A 7,824-nucleotide genomic window follows, 5' to 3' on the forward strand; every position below is an offset into this window, starting at 1 on the left:
GGGTTAAAAATGGCCTAAGGCAAGGATGTATCTATGCACCGACCATTTTTAATCTGTATTTCTCTGATATGGGGCAGAGATTTACACATCTTTTAGTTAACTCACCAAAGATTTAGGGTTCTAAGATTGTATGGACTGCTTATGCAGACGATGTGACCCTGTACGACTATACTCCTATTGGACTCCAGCGTCTTTTATCTGATTTTAAAGATTATATTTTTGTAAAAGCTTTAAAAATAAAATACTCAAAAACAGTGATAGTCTGTCTTTCTCATAAGAAAAAACGAAATTGCTTCTCATGGTTCTTAAACCATGAGAAACTTCCCACTAGTACAGCAATAAGATACCTTGTGTATCTGGTATTCGGGGACAAAAAAAAGGAGAATTTTTGTAACTTACTGAATGCGAAGGTGGGCACAATGACTGCACAAGTGCGCAAAATAGATTTGAAACATGAAAATGTTCATTAATGCCATGTATTCGCCTTATAAAATCCGAATTGTAGCCCAATTTTGTTACGGCCTTGTACTGAATTACTTGTACTTGAATTAGCTCCATTATGGTGCAGGACAGAGGTGGCACTATATGAAGCTAAAATGGTAAAATCAATGGTGAGGTGTCTGCCTAAATGTGTGCCGCTGGTGGCAATATGCTATGAACTCGGCCTGCACTCATTGAGGAGCATTTTAGAATGGAGAAGAATGTCCCTTTATAGAAAAAAGTTTACCAGTAATGAATCTACATTGTATGATATTATGGGAAGGGCATACGGAGTGGTGCCCCAACATCAAAATATCTGAGAGATATGATGGAGGAAGCTAACGCTGTACTGGATTTATTGGGTGTCCCTAGAGATATGTTAATCAGGAACCCAATGAAAGTGAACAAATTATTGTCACATGCGGACTGGAACTTTACAGTACACGAGGTTAGGGAGACCCGCCTATACAATCACATTGTAAATGACAGTAAAAAAGATGGGGGAACCTGCATCATATCTAATTATATTTCCCGGGAGAGAATGGAGACATTACTTTATGAGATTTCGATTTAATGTATTAGGTACGGGTGAAATACAAGATATTAGAAATTGTGAAGTTAGGGGTCATTTGTTTTGCCAGTTTTGTAAACAGAAGGATTACTGTGAGACACTAGACACTAGTGCACTTGTTGACCCAATGTGACAGATTAAGAAAGGAACGCATCAGCTACTTCAATTGTCATGTACCCAATACCGATTTGGAGCTTTTGTGGCAAGATATGTTACATTGGAAAAGAGTAAAGCTACAGATTGCAATAATAAGATTTTTAAAAATGTGTTGCCATCTATGAAATTCTGCTGAAACAATATGAAATAATTCCATATAATGTACTTGCAACGCACTGGCACCATCATAATTAATGTGCTGAGTTGTATGTAATCCTGTTAAAGCAATATTAGATAGTCCCACATAATGTACCTGCAACACACTGGTATCATATTAATTTATCCCTAAAAGTAATATACTTGAGTGGCCTATGAAAATGATAACTGAAACTCTTATGTACTGTAGGAAAGGAAACTGCTGTGTATATGGATGAGTGTTATTATATGAAATTTATTGGATCTTATTGTAAACTGTATCTTATCATTATTAGCCATATGGCCTTTTAGAATTTTAAGATTTGAGTTTTTAGGGATTTTATGGAAATTATGGAAATTGTATATGTATTTGCTATATGAAATTTATCTGGAAACCTTGAAACTTCTGTGTTAGGATTAATTGTGTCTGTATAAATTCTGATGTTTCTTCTCATGTTAAAAAGAAAATGTGTTCTTGTTTTTTTTTTTGTAAAAGTTACTTTGTAACTATAAATAAATAAATAAGTAAATAAATAACTGAGGTGTCTGTTGTTTTTATTGAGGGGTGCATGCTTTTGGAATCCCTTTCTTTGTACCATTGAAGCCATCAAATGTAAGCATGTTCTCCATGTCCAGAAACATATTATTAAGCAGTCCTCTGCCAAAATAGAATTCTTGGAAGCAATGCTGCTGTTTTTATGAGCTCCCAGTGTCTGTGGAAATGGTTCTCAAAATATTTCTTGGAGTGTGTATTTTGGTTCTCATCATAAAATGTCAAAGCCTTTAAACATATCATCAACTTTAAAGCTGAACAAGTGCTGGAAGGGACTGTCACTGCCTCCTCTACATCCAGGCCCACTTGTAAAAGTTTCATGGCCAAACTGGTCATATTTTCTTTGTCGCTTCGCATACGAAAGGGTGTCACAAGCTTCTGCAATGTATCTGAATTTTTCTTCTGCGTCAGGACTCTTAATTTTAACAAGGTGGTATCCCATGGCAAATTTGTTAAATGCCTTTTTTATCTGGCTCGCAGTGGCATTTTTAGGGACACCCAAGATGTTGTAGTAATTTCTATTGACCAAAATTAATTCTGATATCATCAAAAAATGTAAAAGGTGAATGTATACAGTGAAAGCATGGATGTCATGTTCTTCATACCTGTCCCAAGTCACTTCCACTTATCTGGCTCGCTCCTCTCAGTGCTGCCTTGCTCTGCCCACTCTGCCCCATTCCGACCTCCCTGTCAAGGCCTGGCCACCAGCTACATGAAACATTCCTCTATTGGCTCACAGTGGGTCATCTGACGTGTAGGAATCACTTCCTCAGTACTTTGGTTTGGCTCTTGGCTGTGGGCCATTTCCCTGTTGCACTGCAGCCCACACTAATGGTTGCCTATTAGAGGCGGAGCCCTGCTAGAACTTACAACCATCTTGCTACTATATGTAAATTCAACTATGAGAAATGGAAAGGGGACACATAATTTCAATAAGGTTTCCTGGTTGTTTTCCATACAATCAGAGAACATTTTGGAACAGAAACATTATGGCAGATCATTATATTTGACAACTACATCTGCAATAAATTGATTGTAAGCATGAATTACTACTAATAATAATTTAATTTTACATAGCAATTTAATCTAAAACACTTTACATAGGACATATTTACATAGATTACTATTATTACCCAATCAAAATTGATACTCATTTATCAACCTCGGATCAATCAAAGTCTGAGTTGGCATTGCTGGGATTTGAACCTGCGACCTGCAGATCAAACACAGATCACAGCAAGAAGAATGTAACTCACTGAGCCATCCTACCAGACTACTAAATGCTAAATGTACACTGAGCTGGGTGCTCATTTAATTATTTACAACACTCACCCAAACATTAAAGTGTTTGTCACCATGAATGATACATACTCATTCAGACAGAGGTCAGATTAGGATTTGAGAATAAAATGGCTTTGTTATCACTCACTCCATTGAGAACTGAAAGGAGTTAATGTTTCTTCTCTGAAACAGATTTTAGAGCCTTGTCGAGTTTCAGAAGAAAAGGGACAGAGAGGCGAATGAACAGACATCTTCAGAGAATTACACACTCAGGGTACATAGTCTTTTAAACAAAAAGGATCATAGCTTGCTAGCCCAGCTAGACACACTTGATCCACAGTTTTCATACTGGAGGAAGTGGCAATCATTGCTCAATGGTTTACACCATCCTTATTAGCACCAAACAGGATTACCTCTCCACAGAGTTGATGCTACTGGGACCCGAAGCCCAGTACCTCTGGCTGATGTGGGGTGTAATCAAAACTCCCCAAACCAATGCAGAAGAAATGCAAAGGTCTTAATCACATGAAAAATAGGATTTTTAAACACTGACACCAAAACATTTGTGTTTGCAAGTTAAAGCATGACATGCGAAAAATGTTCCCCAGCCAACATAAAGATGTCAGGAAAATGACATGGTGCGTGTAAACAAGATGTAATTTATATTGTGCTTCACATGCATCATACCGGCAATAAGGAAAAAGAAAGGTTTGTTCTATGGGTCACATGAAGATTTCATTTAGGCCCCAGGCAGACCCTTTTGGCTTGTTGGTGGGCAAACTTCATAAAGAACACCCCCACTGCAAGCCTGGCTTGTTCTTCCCCACAGTTATTTACAACTACAATAAAATGTTGCCTGAAGGGTCCAAAACCAAGTTTCCCCAAACCTGCTGTCACTAAGAGCATTTCTGAGCACACCAAATGCTCTGGTAGGTGTATATCCAGAACGTAGGGAGGAGGTGTGAACACAGGGGCTACAATCAAGGCTGAACTCTGGAAAGAAAAGAAAATACAGGAAAGTAGAAGCTTTTCAGATCAAAAGGTTTTCCCCTTCAGATAAGATGACAGGATGCCAGATGTCTGCAGTGGGGGATATCTGTATAGCAAATGCATCCCCCATGTATGATCTGCACCCTAAACCTCAAACAACAAAGAGACACAAGGCATTGAGGAAGCAGAGCTCCCATTTTCCCAACATGAATATTACTATTAATTTGAAAGGACTGTTGTAACTTTTTCTCAGCAACCAGAGGTTGTACTTTCTTGATTGATGTGTACTTTTGATGTAATTCACAGGATATTTTGATGATATTAAATTCATCCACCTGCGACTCGGGGAACTGTAATGGCCATCTAAAATGGGTTTCTGGCTGATCTGAAAATGTTTAAAATTTGAGAGTTGGCCAACGGGTGGAGGGTAAAATTAGGTATGTGCATAATACATTGCATGTTCCTAATGATTATGCTTTTTGTAAAAATGGAAGAAAATTGTCAAACAGCGTGCAACGTGATGCTGACCCAGCTGTTTTCTTATCGAATTCACCCTGATTAGCTGAATCAGAAAAATGTATATTTTATGGCAGTTACTGGTAAATCTATGTTTTGACACATATCTCATTTTTACAAAAAAGTTACATGAGATCAAATGGGCATTGCAAATGGGAATTGTCCTATGCCTGCTCCTAAGAGAGGGGATGGATTTGGGAGGGGAGAGAAAGGTAAATGTCCAACCTTATTTGCAAGATCTCTTGCAGAGTACTCCACAAGATTGTAAATGTTATGGTGTCATCGCTGCTATATAAAGTGGATGTACTATGAGTAAGAGAGAGAGCTTCTGAAATGTACCATCTGAAAGCCGCAAGAAATCACCTAAGGAGATTGCATCTGGATGGAGCTGTCTATTGCTAGGGAGGCCTAAAGCTGACTGGACTCAATGGTGACGAGCTGGGGACCATCCTTGAGAGTGGAGTAACCAGACGCTAACCATGGTTTCCAGAGGGTCCTGGCATACAGCTGGCTTTTCTGAACCTTAAACAGAGGTTTTCTAAGTAGAATGGAACCCTTTCCAACCAAAAAGGTGGGGGATCTGCTGGCCTTAAATTCTTTCCCTTTATAGCGGGTGGGGGGGCAAACTGTGTAGATCCTTAGCCTATTTAACTTTAACTAAAACAATTTTAAATTAATGAATTCCCCTTGGCAACACAACACAGGGTGGCTTTTGTTAAAATTCCAAGTTTACAAAGCTCATTCACAGTGTGTGCTGAAAGCTATAGACTGTCATTTAAATGGGCAGTCTTTCTGCTCTGCTCACCCACACAGGCCTTTAAGTGGTAGGGGGTCTGAAATCCAACATTCTCAAATCATCCCAATGTTTACTATCCAGATTCCCTTAACAGAGGCCTTTAAGTGGCAGGGGGTCTGAAATCCCAAATTCTCAAACCATCACAAATGTTGCTGTGCAGCTTCCCCAACACAGTTCTTTAAGTGGAGGAGGTTCTGACATACCAAATTCTCAAATCATACCAATATTTGATATCCAGCTTCCCCAACACAGTCCTTTATGTGGAGGGGAGACTGAAGTCCAAAATTCCTCAATCATTCAATGTTTCAGTCTGAGTAGGGGGAGTTCTGAAAAACAAACTGCTAAATCACCCTGTGTTTATTTTAAAATAAAAGTGTGGGTGATATAAAAATTGCCATATGCATTTCCACTAATTTGTTAAAATAAACTGCTAGCCTTGTGAGCATGCAGGAAAATTGAAATTGTATAGCATTACTTACGTCATTGTCTTTGTTTATTGATCAGTTAATTATTTCTTGAAGTGAAATTTGTAGAAAGTAAAGAATTGTGATTCGTGTTCTTTTCAACTCACTTGTGTGATTTTTTATTTTGAGAGAAGTGTATCGTGCTGTGCCTCGGATAAAGTGGTGTTTGACAGTTTTTTGCTATTTTCTCAACATGTAACTAAACATCTGCCTGCCCTCAGGGTGTGATTAAAGTGCACAACAGTATTAAGTTCCTGATCGGTGCCGAGGGTGTGATGCTGGAAATGCATCGGAGGGACAGGGCCTCCGTATCCTTGTCCTTTACTGCTTTTTATCATGTGTTCTGTCGTGTTATCTGCGCAAGAGTTCATGTGGGACTCCTGGCGGTGCAGCTCTCTCTCTTTTGGTTTGGTGAACGGACCCGTGGGATACCCTTATGGCACCCATGTGTGGGGGTACAACCCTGTGCCCCTAGTGTATGTTTTTGGGCACATGTGGGAGGGCCGCAGAGCAGGGTATGGGCTGGTGGCAGCTCCATGCTGAATTTGACAGGTGCGCGGAGTATCCTCCATTTTGGGGATACTCCGGCCCTGCCATTGGGATCAGTTGATTCCTAATGGAAAACAAGATGGCCCCTGTGGCCTCTTGCTTTCTATTACCTATTGCCTTGTTTTCCCAAAGTCCTGGGAAGCCCTGACTCTGTCCCTTCCCCCTGACTGGCTGTTGGGTGGAAATGCCATATATGGTGTTGTTGTGAAGGCCCGGCCAGACTAGCTGGAGCCTTCCCAGTGATGTATGTTGTGGGTACCTCCTGTGGGTGGGACCCGGGTGAATAGAGTGTGTGACGAATATGCATTCTGTGTTGTGGATGTCTAGTATCTGTGGTTGACACAATGACTGAGACAGCCCTGACCGAAACCGGAATGAATGCAGTTTGGAGTATTGAATGGCTCTGGACTTGTTCCAATACACATAACTTGTTGTGAGTGTCTGGAGAGAAGTGAATGGCCTGAATACCTTGTGTGCCTGATTGGCTGCCTGCCTGCATGAATGCCCTTAGTCGTGATTGGATGCTTGAGTGTGACCCAGCGGAATGAATGGGAGATCAACAGTATATCTGGGGACCTCTCACTGCTAGGAATCGTGTTCAGAAGCTGAAGTCAACTACGACAAGTAACTGGAGTAACTGAAGCTTGACCTTGAAGCCCCGCTGGAAGAGAAGAAGTGCTGTTGCTCTCCTTCACAATCTGAAAGCTGCTGTGTCTCCAAGGACTGACCCAGAGAGGACCTGGTAAGGCGTCCTCTTCCCGAGCTACGAGGGACCATCGTGCACAGCTGATCTTTGCCTAAGCTCCATGGTAGACAGACCTTTGACAGGCTGCCGACCCGAGATGGGGACTGCTGCGGAATCTCAAAGAGAAGCACCCGGACTGTTGTCCGCCACTGTCGACGACCACGGTCGCCAACTAGAGCCGCCGTGCTCCCGTTTGCCTAAGAACTTCATTTGATCATCGGACGCTCTCGTCTGCATCGTCGCCCACTTTATCCCGCTAGAAAAGGCCCGACCGTCAACGCGCCGAGGAGCATCCACCGGTGGATTTCCCACCACCTAAGGACCACAGAGACGCCGACGACTCGTCGCCCTTGCTGGGCCACAGTTCTTCATCATCTCTTTGCGGTCCAGCACTATCGTCACTGAGGTGCCCCGCATGCCTCTTCCTTGCAGGACGCCAACGCTCTGTCGTTGACGAGCACCGCTAGGAACGAAGCTGCCACTTCACGGCCGTAGTTCAACCTGTTCGCCATCGGACGTTCGACGACCCGTGACTCCTGCCTTAAGGGGAGGGCACTCAAGAAGGGGCGTCGATTCCCCGACACCGAA

The 7,824-nt window shown here is 41.8% G+C and overlaps 1 pseudogene; it reads right to left on the reverse strand.

Annotated features, from left to right (window-relative positions):
* Positions 1-1,897: 1,897 nt before the first annotated feature.
* Positions 1,898-2,442, reverse strand: LOC138492870 (dnaJ homolog subfamily B member 9 pseudogene; annotated as a pseudogene).
* Between the last annotated feature and the right edge of the window lie 5,382 nt (positions 2,443-7,824).

This window comes from Ambystoma mexicanum, chromosome 10 (genome assembly GCF_040938575.1).
Source record: "Ambystoma mexicanum isolate Mex_15411 chromosome 10, UKY_AmexF1_1, whole genome shotgun sequence".
NCBI lineage: Eukaryota > Metazoa > Chordata > Amphibia > Caudata > Ambystomatidae > Ambystoma > Ambystoma mexicanum.